At 38.5% G+C, this 14,391-nt stretch overlaps 1 protein-coding gene across 1 annotated transcript in view; it reads right to left on the bottom strand.

The window, feature by feature from the left end:
• LOC129138325 (uncharacterized) overlaps positions 1-14,391 on the bottom strand; it is a 155,903-nt gene that overhangs the window by 23,913 nt on the left and 117,599 nt on the right. The window contains exons 8-11 of the mRNA XM_063808751.1: positions 14,040-14,286; positions 7,339-7,423; positions 2,434-2,536; positions 322-505 (exon numbers count right to left, since the gene is read on the bottom strand). The gene's annotated coding sequence lies outside the window, so the exon portion shown is untranslated. The remainder of the gene's footprint in view (positions 1-321; positions 506-2,433; positions 2,537-7,338; positions 7,424-14,039; positions 14,287-14,391) is intronic.

The raw sequence follows: 14,391 nt of genomic DNA, 5'->3' as shown, positions 1-14,391 counted from the left end.
AATTTAAAAAATTAAAGAAACGCTAATGAACTATGGACTATAGTTAATTTTTTTAAATGAGAGAGCAAAAATTGATGAAAAAATTCCCTATTTTACAGAAGCTGGGGCACAAACCAGAATGATTTGTTCTGTAGACTTGCCCCTCTTGGCATAAAATTTGTATCTCATTTGAGTACCATCCTGTTCAATAATAGCCGCTGACTGGACTCAAATACCTGCCCTTCACAGTTCTTACGTCATGATTCATATACTCTCTCAGCTCTTTTTGACTGCCCGCAATTACTTGTGACAAATGATTCTTCAGTGTATTGTCTGCTTTACCTTTTCCAAACATTTCCATGGTTCACAAATAAGTCATCTGGTGTATACTGTACTGTCTCTCCAACAGTAAAGCCAGGCATCGAGGGGCTCCTCCCAAAATTCTATTGTATTCTGCAAGTTGGCTACTCAAAGTAAGAATCCTTGTAGAACACACAAATAAATTTCGTTTGAATACTTTAGTTAACTATAACAAAAACAAACAGATAAAAACTAGAAGAAAATATAAGTTATAGTTATCTGTCTCAGATTGGGCAGGACTATCCAAAGTAATGGTAAAAATTCCAAATAATAGGTCAAAATATTTGATGACACAAACATGTTGTAATTTAATTTTTTACGGCTTAAAAATGAATCTGGAAAAAATAAATGAATAAACTGGAAAAATATGTTACAAATATGGGAAAGAATAATTATCTTTCATATGTGATGAATGCATAGATATTGATAATGGAAAAAACTAAAGATCTATTAGAAAAATAAATAGGCCGGGCATGGTGGCTCACGCCTGTAATCCCAGCTCTTTGGGAGGCCAAGGTGGGCAGATCATGAGGTCAGGAGTTCGAGACCAGCCTGTCCAATATGGTGAAACCCCGTCTCTACTAAAAAATACAATAATTGGCTGGGCATGGTGGCGTGCACTTGTAGTCCAGCTGCTCAGGAGGCTGAGACAGGAGAATCACTTGAACCCGGGAGGCGGAGGTTGCAGTGAGCCGAGATTGCATCACTACACGCCAGCCTGGGCGACAGAGTGAGACTCCATCTCAAAAAAAAAAAACAACAAAAAAAGAAAAATGAATAAAGAAAATGAACAATTAATAGAATCAAGGGTAAGAATTAGCTAATAAAGTACTAGAAGTACTCTCAACCTTGCCAGTAACCAAATAATTTTGAATTAAGAAATCTTTTTTTTTTCACCCATCAGATAGATCAAGTTTTGTCTAAATGTTAATACTCACTTTGGGACAGGATATGGTAAAATGAGCAAACTCATTCACTGCTACATTAGTACCTTTCTAGAAAGCAAAGCCTTTAAAAATTTCCAACATCTTTCAACTTTCCTGTAAAACTGAAATTTTTCAAAATAAAAAATTGAAATATAAAAAGAGGAAAGAATCCTCATAGCAAAACCAATACATATTTTCTTTTTTTTTTCTTTTTTTTTTTTTGAGACAGAGTCTTACTCTGTCACCAGGCTGGAGTGCAGTGGCATGATCTCAGCTCACTGTAACCTCCACCTCCCGAGTTCAAGCGATTCTCCTGCCTCAGCCTCCCAAGTAGCTGGGAATACATACAGGTGTGCCACCACACCCAGCTAATTTTTGTATTTTTAGTAGAGATGGGGTTTCACCATGTTGGCCAGGATGGTCTCGATCTCTTGACCTCGTGATCTGCCTGCTTCGGCCTCTTAAAATGCTGGGATTACAGGCATCAGCCACCACTCCGGGCCCATATTTTCTTAAGAAAATACTTCGAACATATTGTATGGGAGAAAAGATATCTTACACCTCGCTGGTTATGGCTGAGTCACCCGTAACAAATGACAGATTAACAACAGAACAGCATACATATATAAGTTTTACATGATGCAGAAGCCTTCAAAAATGAAGACCCAAAGAAACAAGGAAACCTGTGCCATTTTGTGCTAAGTCTGATGAAGAAGTGTATAGCTGTGGAGAAGTATGATTGCACAAAGCGGGTATGACCTAATGGTGATAAACTAGGGGGAACTTAGAAAGGCCTATCTATTCAGATTCTTCTCTGTGTCCTTGTGTCTTCAGAGATAAAGATGCCCCTCTCCTCCAGGTATAGGCAGGGTACTTCTCCAATGAGAGTTTTACAACCTGCTTCAGAGGAGAAGGACGGCATAAGGTCAGAGTGACCTTCCTGTTTCTGATGTTTCCTTAAATGCCAGGATGCCTTATTTGGGGGCAGCATGCTTTGAATCCCATCTTATATGTCACATATATGTAATTTTAAAAATTATAAATCTAACCATTCTTTTAAAGGGATCTAATTTTTTCTCTAAAGTGGTAATTCTCAAAGTGTGGTCCTTGGACCGTTTGCAAAAGCATCACCTGGAAATATGTTAGAAATGCAAATTCTCGCACTCACCCAGCTTTACTGATCCAGAAATTCTGGGGGTGTGGCCCAGCAATACGTGTTTTCACAAGCCTTCCAGGTGATTCTGATGCACACTGAGGTCTGAGAACCACTGCTGTAAAGTTACAAAAAATACAATGGATAGGATAATGTATTAAATAATTCTATGAGAACACAACCAAACAAAACTAGAGTGTGGGAAATTCTATGCAATCAATTTTCCATTTTCTTTAACAAATAAATGACTTGAGAGAGAAAAAAAGAAAAGGAAAGTACTAAAGGTTAAAGGAAGCTTAAGAGATATAACAACCAAATAAATGTGTGGGTCTTATTTAATCCTGTTTCGATTTTTTTAAAAAGATGTTTTGAGACAATTAGGAAAAATTAGACATGATTTTAAAGAATTATTATTTGTTTTACTGTGTATGAACATTATAATATGATTATGACTTTTAAACAGTCTTTTTAAAGTCCTTACCAGTTTGAGATTTTAAGACTAGTTTTCTTAAACTGATTTTTAAAATTTTAAAACTAGTATTAAAAATAAATGAAGTAAATATAGCAAAATATTAAAAACTATAAAACTTAGGTTATTAAAAATTGGAAGTTGAGTTCTTTCTACTTTTCTGTTCTTTTAAAAATTTTCAGAGTAAAAAATAGAAGCAAACAAAAACTTCAGATTGTTTAGCCAATAATTTCAATTTTAGAAATTTACCTTAAGAAAATATTCAGTCTCAGAAAATATTTTATTTTATTTTTATTTTATTTTATATATTTTAAAGCCTGTAGCACCTGAAATTCCCAGATGTTCTCCCATTCAAGTACTAACCAGGCTTAACTCTGCCTCGTCTCCAAGATCAGATGAGATCAAGAGAAAAGATTTACTTATAAAGACCTTTATGGGCCTGATGCGGTGGCTCATGCCTGTAATCCCAGCACTTTGGGAGGCTGAGGAGGGCAGATCACTTGAGGTCAGGTGTTCAAGACCAGCCTGGCCAACATGGTGAAACCCCGTCTCTACTAAAAATACAAAAATTAGCTGGGTGTGATGCGCTCCTGTAATCCCAGCTACTCGGGAGGCTGAAGCAGGAGAATCGCTTGAACCCAGGAGGTGGAGGTTGCAGTGAGCTGAGATTGCGCCACCGCACTCCAGCCTGGGCAATAGAGTGAGATTCAGTCTCAAAGAAAGAAAGAAAGAAAGAAAGAAAGAAAGAAAGAAAGAAAGAAAGAAAGAAAGAAAGAAAGAAAGAAGGAAGGAAGGAAGGAAAGAAGGAAGGAAAGAAAGAAAAAGAAACTAAGACCTTTATGACAGCATTATTTATACTAGCAAATAATTGTTAGAACGAACCCAAACATCCAAAAACAGTAGAAAGGTATAATACATTATGAGACTTTCATGTAATACAAATATAATACAGTATCTTTAGTAACATACTAAAGATGTTATTTTTTTTTAAAAGGTGAGATACAACAAAACACATACAGTATGATTCTTGTTTTGTTAAAGTAAAAAACATAGCCAAGAAAAAAAGACGAGATGTATTTTTAGGGGCCAATTAAAAAAAAAATTTTTTTAAAGACTAGAAGGAACTATATCAAAATGTTAAGTGGAGTTGTCTCTAAACATTGGAGTTATAGATCATGTATATCTTCTTCTCTGAAACTTTCCACATTTTCCAAATGAACTATAATGTGTATGCACTCTTCAGTAATATAGAAACATTTTTAATAAAAGCAAAAGAGCTGGGTGCAGTGACTCATTTCTGTAATCCCAGCACTTTGGAAGACTGAGGTGGGAGGATTGCTTGAGCCTAGGAGCTCAAGACCAGCCTGAGCAACATAGTGATACCCCTCATCTCTACAAAAAACTTTAAAAAATCAGGGTCGGGTGTGGTGGCTCACACCTTTAATCCCAGCACTTTGGGAGGCCGAGGCGGGTGGATCATGAGGTCAGGAGTTCCAAGACTAGCCTTACCAACATGGTGAAACCCTGTCTCTACTAAAAATACCAAAAAAAAAAAAAAAAAGAAAAAAATTAGCCCGTTTCTTTATAAAGAATAACTTTTTAACATTAGATCTGTTCAAAGTTGCATTTGCCTCAGGAGGCAAAGATGCTTCCTTCTCTAGAAATATTCAAACACAATGAACTACCAGAGGGCAAGGATGCTCCAAAGGGAGTACAAGTGTCAGATGGTGAGTGAGGTAGATGACCTGTTATAGTCCCTTACATCATTTAATATTCAACAAATATTACTGAGTAATGAACAAGACCAAAATCCCTGCTCTTCTGAATTCACAATCTTGTCAGCACCTGAATAGCTACTACAAACCTACTAGATTGCCAAATAGTCGATGCTAATTAAAAAACCAGGAACCCCCCTTTTTAGAAGTGAGCAATTTATAAAATCATTCATGTGTTCCTCTACGTCTTAGGAGACTTTCTTATTCATATTTAATCTCCATTATCTGGTATAAAGATCTTTACTAATTGTTGACAAATATATTCTCTTGAATACACTCCATATTCTCTGGTATTTCTTCAGCCCCTAACCTGGCATTTAGTAGTTAATTATGTTGTTAATGGAAAAGTGAGTAAGGCATAACCACAAACAACAATCACAAATTGAAAACGTATTTACAATTAATTTGGTTCTTTTTTTTTTTACATTAAACATGATCCTGAGGCAATGGCATTGATTTCAAGTTGAATATTGCCTGTATTGAAATTGCCGAAAGGAATATCAACCTTTATTTGCTCATATACTCCTTTTTTTAAGGTTAATCATGTGTTCTTAATAGGAGTCTCCATTGGTTAAACTGGAGATCTTTTAAGTAATAGTATCTACAAACAATAGCATAGAGTTAACCAATTGAATATTAATATTCAAAGAGTAAACAGACCACATACCCATGGGGAAAAAAAATTAATGTTCACCATGGATGTATTTGCTAGAATGAGGGGACTTTTTAAAGAAAGTTTATCCTTTCTCACGTAACAGTCCAGTGAAGGGATTCAGGTCAGGGGTAGCTCTGCTCTACATGGTCATTCAACTACTCAGCTGATAACAGCTTTGCCATCTTCAACACACAGCTTCCAAGGTTACCCTGGGCATCACTATTCCAGTCAGTCAGAAAGAGGAAAGGGTATGAGGATCATAACTAGAAGGTTTTAAAGGCCAGACTTGAAAGTGTTACAGAGCACCTCCCCTCACATTCCACATCACAAAACCACGTCTAACTTCAAGAGAAGCCAGAAAACATAGTCAAGCTCTGGATCCAGGAAGAGAAGACTGTATTTTATAGACTATAGGTTATCTCTGACATAATAGAATTGTAAATGAAACCTTAATTCTCTAAAATATTCTTCTCCCTAGAATATTTGCCAGTGGTTAGCCTCCAGTTAAATATGCATGCTAGAGAAGACCCTCACAGAACATGGCCTCACAGTTCACAATTTATGAAGGGATTGTGTTGCGCAAGTTTGAGTTTACTTGTGAGTTTACTAAAATATATTTTCTGATAGAAGAATAATAATAGTCCAACTCACTTCATAAGATAAATTATTCCTACTAAGTAATTTATCTTATGTAGACAAACACTATGAAACCTGCTGAGTTTTGGACACAGTATAGAAGAATGAAATTTCCTCCCCTACTCATGGGGAAACAAAAAGGTTGATCTTAAAAAGCAAGTATTTTAATTCAACACCTTATTACTTTGTTACTCTGCTTTCCTGAGGTGCCTATCCCCTTCATACTATGCCAAACGTCTCATACAAGCTTATCCTAGTTTCCATTTCCCAATCATTACTCTCATCAATGTTGCCATCCTTTTTGTTAGTTTTTTTTTTTAAGGCTAGTCAAGTGAAGCAGTCGGAGTAGAGAAAAAAATGCTGCCATTCTTATCTGAATGCTAAAGTAGAGGATTTGTATTTTTAAAAGTACTTTCACAGATAAGCTTTTAATAGTTAACATTTATTGAATATTTATCCTATACCAAAACTATGTTCTCCAAACTTCATTTTGCTCATTTACAAAATGGAGATAATAATGTTAACACTGATCTCATGAAGTTATTGTAAGGATGAAATGAGATAATGCCTGTAAAGTGCCTTGCACCTTGCCTGACATTAATAAATTTACAAAATAAATGTTAGCTATTATTTTCCTAATTAGTTTATTATTACTCAGTGAGAGGGTGAAAGTGTGAAGAGCTCATTATCATTCAGCTCTGCTCCCTTCTCCCCCAGCAATCTCCTATCCTTCCAACTTACAAAGGAAATGACAGTCACACTTTTTTCAATGTTGACATTGGTTCTCGATGCTAATGTACCTGAAGTGCTTGCTAAAAATGTAAATTCCCAGGCCTCACAGTCAGAATTCCCCATTCAGTCAGAGGTAAGCACTGCTGCCACATTGAACAACACCAGGGGGCATCATTCACATGGTATTGCATATAAATGGTGCTTCCTGAAGTTTTGCAAATTTGTAGTTCTGAAGTTGAAGGCCAGGAAATTATATCTTTAACAAACACACTGGTGATACAGACAATTCTCCTCGGGTTGAGACTTTGAGAAAGACTGTTCTAGAGTGACTGTTTAAAGTTCAGGGACCTGAGAAAGAACTTGTTCCACTGGCTAGTTCAGTGTCTAAAAGTAGCTGTAACCAAATATCAACAAAATAACGTTTTAAAAGCCTGATCACAGCTTTGTTATTCAGAACTCTTATCAGTAGCCTAATTCACTGGAACTAGACTTTTATCTGTAATCTCCTTCCAAAGGCTTCACATGGCTCTCCAGACATTTTCTCATTAATCCTCAGGACAGATCTACGAGACAGGTGGCAGACAATGGACTTTTCATTACAGGTAGCTTGAGGCGTGAGTAGGGTTCCTGGTCCCAGAAGACCACATCAGTACCTGGATGGGTCTTTTGCAATCTCCCCAGTCTTCATCTATGAAACACTGGGCTTCTACTTTTTGCTGGGGAAATCTTCGCCAGTTCCTACATAAGAAAGATTGTTAAGAAGGTAAATTTCATACATCTGTTGATTCCATTAATTCACACATATTTAATAGCTACTACTCAACAGACCTAATACTTTCTGGACATAGATGGATGTTGAATCATAAATGCACAAGTAAGCAACTATATACTGAGCAAATCTCCGTGGGACCCTAATGGATAAAGAAAACACATTAATTGACCATTAATTAATGAAGAAACCCACGACTGTCACAAGAAGAGGGTCTTGGCTTGTTCTACAAGACCCCAAGAAGTATATATTTGAGACCAATTGTCAGAAGCTTCAGAGAGACAGATTTTGGTTGGAAATAAAGAAGATCTTAAGAACAGAGTGATCCAAGTGTTGCCTCTGGAGGAAGAGAATTTTCCTTCTTAGGAGATGTGTAAACATAGGCTAATTGCCACTTCAAAGAGACGTTATAGATATTATTCCCTTATGCCAAGAATGTTCTCTTGTTCTTTGCTAAACATCCCATTTCTGCTTTGACCTCACATTTCAACCTAAATATCACTTCCTCAGAGACATTCTTTCAGATGCTCCACACTAAGAACCCCCCATTACATATTGCCTTAGCTCCTGTATACTCTTTCATAGTGCTTATAACTTTAATTAAATAACTAACTATGAAATTAATAATGGAATGTAAGTTTTTACGGGGCAGAGACCATGTGAGTTTTTTTTTTTTAATCCCACCTGGTGCCTACCAGCGTCTGGCATGTGTTAGATACTCAATAAATATTTGTTGAGTGAGTGAATTAATGTTGATGGATGATTGGACCAGATGTGGATTCTCAGAACAAATCCAGCTGAAGATATAAACTTCACCTGCTAAACTGACTTGAAAATTTTAGAGCTAACCCATGTTCTTGGGGCCTTTCATCCACCTGTTAAAGCATTCACTTCGTTGCAGACTCATTCTCACTTTACCTATTCCTTTGTTACCAAGCAGCTCAGTGTCAAAACTTCAACCATCCTGGTCCATCCTTATGCTGGAAACTGCACAGCAAGGACTAGCATTCATTTCCAACACCCTTGGCTTCTCTGCACCAATTCATTTCATGTTCATCCATGGGCTTTGGCCTGCCTATCTCCCTTGTCCATCTGTTTGGACAGCAATGTGTCTGCTTGTGGGTGGTTAGATCCTTGGCAAGGGATAGAGACTCCAAACAATGCAAGAGGTTTACATGGGCAAGCTCCACTGCATAGTCAGAGACATCTGTCTTATAGGGAGGGTCTTCTATCTGAAAGCCCGGGTGACACATGGCCCCTTTATACTTGCTTATACCTATAGACATGTAGATGCCCAAACCAGAAGGAAATCAAAACTCAAAAGGAAAATAAAAAATAAACACAAAACGTTCATTTGACAAACATGACTGACAGCCTACTCTGGGCTGGGCAGTGTGGGTAGATGCTAGGGGTATATGACTTACCAACCAAGAAAAAGCAATGTGTTAAGTGTGGCATAGAGGAAGTCATGAGAGCATAGAAAAGGGATGAGGATGCTTGATATACCTAAATAGTCACTGGAAAAACTTAATACATATAAACAGGAAACTGAGTTTTCTGCATGTTGTATTCTATTAGGGAGAAAAATGAACTATGACAGAGAGAAAACAGCTGAACCCAGAACCCAAGATGTAGCCATGCCAATCAGTGGCAAGCAGGCAAATGGGCAGGACTTAGTGAGAGCTATGCCAAGGAGATGCAGCCTTTTTCATTTAAGATAAAAATAAACATTTTCATTCTAGTTATTTGGGATAAAAGAAATGTGGCAATGTGGGTATGAGGAGAGGTGAAGTGCTCTGAGTAGGCATGGCTGCTTCCAAGAATAATGTCAATACCTACACACATTCCCAGATAAGTGCACACACACAACCCCTACATGGCAAAGCAGCACCGTCTGCCATGGGCAGTGTTCATAGAATTCTAAGATGGGAATGAGCCAATTAGTATGGCATGTATAATTTTGGCCAAAAAAAAAATTGTTATTTCAATGGGGTTTTTGAATGAGCCTGGGGCCTTCAGAATGTGAAATCCTGTGTATAAAATCACACAGCCCTTTTAGAATGACCAAGACCTCAGGGCCCTATGAACTCCACAACAAATTAAACCATAAGGTGGTAAATGAAAATGGGAATGAAGAAAGTGTAAAGTAAAAATCATAAAGGAGCAAGAAAAGGGAGAACATTACGATGAAGACTAGAAAAACAGAAGCTGAGATAAAGAGAAAATAATGCCCCGACTTTCATATGCTTTTATTCATCAAAGGGAGACAAGCAACAATTACAATAAATAAGTAAATTAACAAACGAATTGTATAATTTTCAGAAGGTGGTCAAATTGGAGTATGGGGAGGCAATCTTAGGCAGATAGCCAGGGAGTCCCTATCTGTGGAGGCGACGTTTGAGCTGAGATCTAAATTTTGAGAGAGTCATGCAAGTACGTAGGGAAAGAGCAGAACAGGCAGAAAGAAGCTAAAGTGCAAAGGCCCTGAGGCAGCAAAATACTTGGTCTGTTCAGAGAACAGCAAGGCCAATGTAGCTGGAGCACAGTGAACAAGGAGGATGTTGCAAAAGGCAAAGCTGAAGCGAGGTAGGCAGGGGCCAGGTCACAGAGGGCTGGGTAGGCCATAGAGAGAAGCTTGGATTTTATTACCAGTAAAATGGAAAGCCATTGGAGGATTTTAAGTAAGGGAGTAACGTGATAGGATGTGCATTTTTGAGAGATTATGCTGTCTGTGAAGTGAAAAATAAACTGTAGGAAGGCAAGAGTGGAATCAAAGAGACCTATTAGAAACGTATTGCAATAGTCCAGGCAAAGGCTGGTGGTTGGTGGTGAGAGATGGTCAGATTTAGAATATATTATGTTTGAAGAAATATATTTTGTATTCTTAACCACCTTGCCACATTTTTTACTTATTACATATTATTTTATACTCTCTATCATGCTTTTTGGCCTGATCTCCTTAGATTGTGATAATCATAACTTATTTAGAAAATTCTATGTATTATGATTAATTCATTTAGTTAGCATTTATGTGTACCCCAAGTGCTACAGTAGTTCTTAGGTAGACAAAAATTACAAAGCATTTTTTCACAAAATGCATCATTTAATACAACAATCTTATAAGATAGCTAATGAGGATAATATTAATGCTTTTTGTTTTTTTGTTTTTTTGTTTTTTTTAGACAGAGTCTTGCTCTGACACCCAGGCTGGAGTGCAGTGGCACAATCTCGGCTTACTGCAACCTCCGCCTCCTGGGTTCAAGCAATTCTTCTGCCTCAGCCTCCCCAGTAGCTGGGACTATAGGCGTGCGCCACCACACCCGACTATTTTTTGTGTTTTTAGTTGAGATGAGGTTTCACCATGTTAGCCAGGCTGGTCTTGAACTCCTGACTTCAGGCAATCCGCCCGCCTCGGCCTCCCAAAGTGCTGGGATTACAGGCGTGAGCCACCAGGCCCAGCCTATTAATGTTTTTTTTACAGATAAGCAAAGTGAGGCTCAGAGAGGTTAAACAATTTGCCCAAAGCTGTAAGGGTAGTCAGAGGACAAAGCTAGAGCAGAGCCAAGGTTCCCTGACCCCTAAATCAATGTCTTTCTACCATACTACCATGTATCCTATGTCTTCCCTGCTTTGAGCCCACAGCATTGTACCATAGATAAGAAGTGCTTATGCAAAGTAGATGATCAATAACTGTGAAGATGGGGATGACGATGCTATCTTTCTGCCTTCGATGTGTTGATTTGTCTATTTGTGTAGCTAATGTATTTCTCACCATGCCAAAATTTACCTTAGATTTATCCTATGTAGATTTTACCAAGAAATTAAAAGTTAGAAAAGACTAGGGCTCAATTTTTTGCATTTGGACAGATTAGTCAAGATTTAATTAAAAGCTATCTTACTGAGTACCTACCATGTGCCATAAATATTTACTGGAAGAATGAATAATCTTATGTAGAATTATATAAAATAATAATCTTGTATAGAATAATCCTGATAATAATCCTATTTAGAATTATATAAAAGTAAGCTGCTGGCTGGGCACGGTGGCTCACACCTGTAATCCCAGCACTTTGGGAGGCCGAGGCGGGCGGATCACTAGGTCAGGAGATCAAGACCATCCTGGCCAACATGGTGAAACCCTGTCTCTACTAGAACACAAAAAATTAGCCGGGCATGGTGGTGCACACCTGTAGTCCCAGCTACTCTGGAGGCTGAGGCAGGGGAATTGCCTGAACCTGGGAGGCAGAGGTTGCAATGAGCCAAGATCACGCCATTGCGCTCCAGCCTGGGGACAGAGCAAGACTCTGTCTCAAAAAAAAAAAAGTAAGTTGCTATTGTCACAGTCCAGTTGGAGAAAAAAGATCTTATTTTATAAGACCATAAAATAATATGAAATAAGTACAGCCCTCTGGCATAGTGGTTAAGAGCACAATATGCATTCACCTTTTTAAGGTTCTGGGGATAGAAGTGAAGAAGACAAAATGATTCCTGCTGTCATGAAGCTTCTACTCTGGCCTTCTCTCATAACTGCTACTCTTACCTTAAAAGCCCTGGACACTTCCTAAGGCTCTACATAATTAATAATAACTGCTATCACTTAGAGTATGCTTACTAAGATTAGTGTGTTTGATCCTCTCAACAACCCTATGAAGAAGGTAGCATTACTGTAACCCTATTTTCCAGCTAAGAAAACTAAGGCACAGAGAAGATCACACAGCTAGTAAGTAGTAGAACTGGCTTTGTACCCAGGCAGTCTGTCTACAAAGCTCACATGCTTAGCCAATATGTGGGAGGATATCCAGGTCTTGTGGGACATGAAGCTTATATAATTCTAGGAGCTCTCTTTGAGAAAAAAGAATACAACACTACAAATACAAAAGTAGGTACAGGGCCTTGGAAGGGGCCCATGAAAGATTTACATTTTATAAGATTCACAGTAAATCTGCCTTTAGCTTCATGGTAAACCCATCTGTGCCTCTATGCAATACCCTAAGCATGAGCTCTGTTGTTATAATAAAGACTGCCCTAACCCAAATACCTAGAAGGTGGTTGAGTGAAGACAGCATGAAAATAAGCATTATCATTTTCCAAATGTGAAACTGTAGATAGGACTTTCTGGTGCTCCACGCCAAGTCAGTGAGCATTCATAAAGCACCAGCTATATGCTGAGCATTATGCTAATATGCTAACCTGCAGAAAATACAAAAGCCTATAATCCCAGCACCTTGGCAGGCCGAGGCCGGTGGATCACCTGATGTCAGGAGCTCGAGACCAGCCTGACTAATATGATGAAACCTCATCTCCACTAAAAATAGAAAAAAAAATTAGCCAAGCGTGCTGGCGTGCACCTGTAGTTCCGTCTACTCAGGAGACTGAGACAGGAGAATCGCTTGAACCCAGGAGGCAGAGGTTGCAGTGAGCCAAGATCGCACCACTGCACTCCAGCCTGGGTGACAGAGTGAGACTCCATCTCAAAAAAAAAAAAAATGTATACATATCTGTAGATATACTCTCAAAGAGCTAGTTTATGTATCCAGCACTATATAAATGCAAAATGAGACTAATACAACAGTAGCTGCCCTTGAGAAATTGAAATAACAAATAAGCACTTAATGTTTATTACGTAAATGGTATTCCTATAAGCGGATTATAATTCATAAATTAGATACTAATATTACCATCATCCTTATTTTACAGATGGAGAAACAGATCAAGGAGTGGCAAAGCTTAGATCTGAATTCAGATGCGCTCATTCTCAAGCCACATTATTAACCACTCTACTACTCTTCTCCAGTTGTTTTGGAAACATGAAACAATTGGAGATCTGAAGCTTCAAAACTCCTACCAACCACCATCTCCTTTGTGAAGCCTTCCCTGCCCACCCCAGATGGGTCAGGTTTCTCTCCACATAGCTTTCCACATTCTCCTCTCTCATAGCTGTATTAATAAGTCCCTGTTGCCTCCTTTCTCAGACCATAGGCTTTTGAAGGCTATGTCCCAAGAACCTGGTAGGTAATCAACAAATATTTGAGAAATCAATGAATAAATGAGCAACACATGTTAGGGTATGGTCAAGTGGTCTGTTGGTGCTATGGTAAATAATTTACCTGCTGTAGGTTTTAAGTGAGACTTGAGCATGAAAGTAAGATTAGAAAAGTGGAAGGGAAAGGAAAATATTTCAGGGGATGGAAACAGCCTGAGCACAAGAGCAGCAATGGGAACGATCATGTCATGAAAAATGCATCTGTTTCCCACTGCTTCTGTAATGAACTACCACCAAATGAGTGGTTTAAAACAACACACATTTATTCTCTGATAGTTCTGGAAGTTAGAAGCCTAAAATCAAAGTATCAGCAGGGCTGTGTTCATTCTGCAGGCTTCAGTGGATAATCTGTTTCCTCACCTCTTTCAGCTTCTGAGGCCACTCGCATCCCCAGACTTGTGGCCCCTTCCTCCCATCACTCCAACTCCTTGCTTCCATAGTCTCATCTTCTACGACTGCCTCTGACTCTCCAGCCTCCCTCTTAAAAGGACCCTTGTTATTATTACTATTGGGCCCACTCAGACAACCTAGGATAACCTTACCATCTCAGGATCCTTAACCACATCCTCAAAGTTCCTTTTCCTATGTTAGGTGATGTATTCACAGGTTCCCTAGGTTCTGGGGATTAAGATGTAGACATCTTTGGAAGACCATTATTCAGCCAACCACGAAAGGGAACAGTAAAAGCACAGTGCAGGCTCTGCAAAGGTTCTGTCTCTGTAAGGCCACAGGGTAAATGGATAGAACGTGGGCCAGACTTCTTTCCAGGCTCAGGCGTCTGGACCTGTTCTGATAGACAACAGAGAGCCACCATAGAGTGTTAAGAAGGATCAAGTCACTAAGAAAATGATGTTTTTAAAAGATTTATTTGGCAACTGTGTTTACTTGCTTCAA

The sequence above is a fragment of the Pan troglodytes genome, chromosome 1 (assembly GCF_028858775.2).
Source record: "Pan troglodytes isolate AG18354 chromosome 1, NHGRI_mPanTro3-v2.0_pri, whole genome shotgun sequence".
Lineage (NCBI taxonomy): Eukaryota > Metazoa > Chordata > Mammalia > Primates > Hominidae > Pan > Pan troglodytes.
Note: the sequence above shows the minus strand (reverse complement) of the source record. Positions and strands in the feature narration are given on the sequence as shown.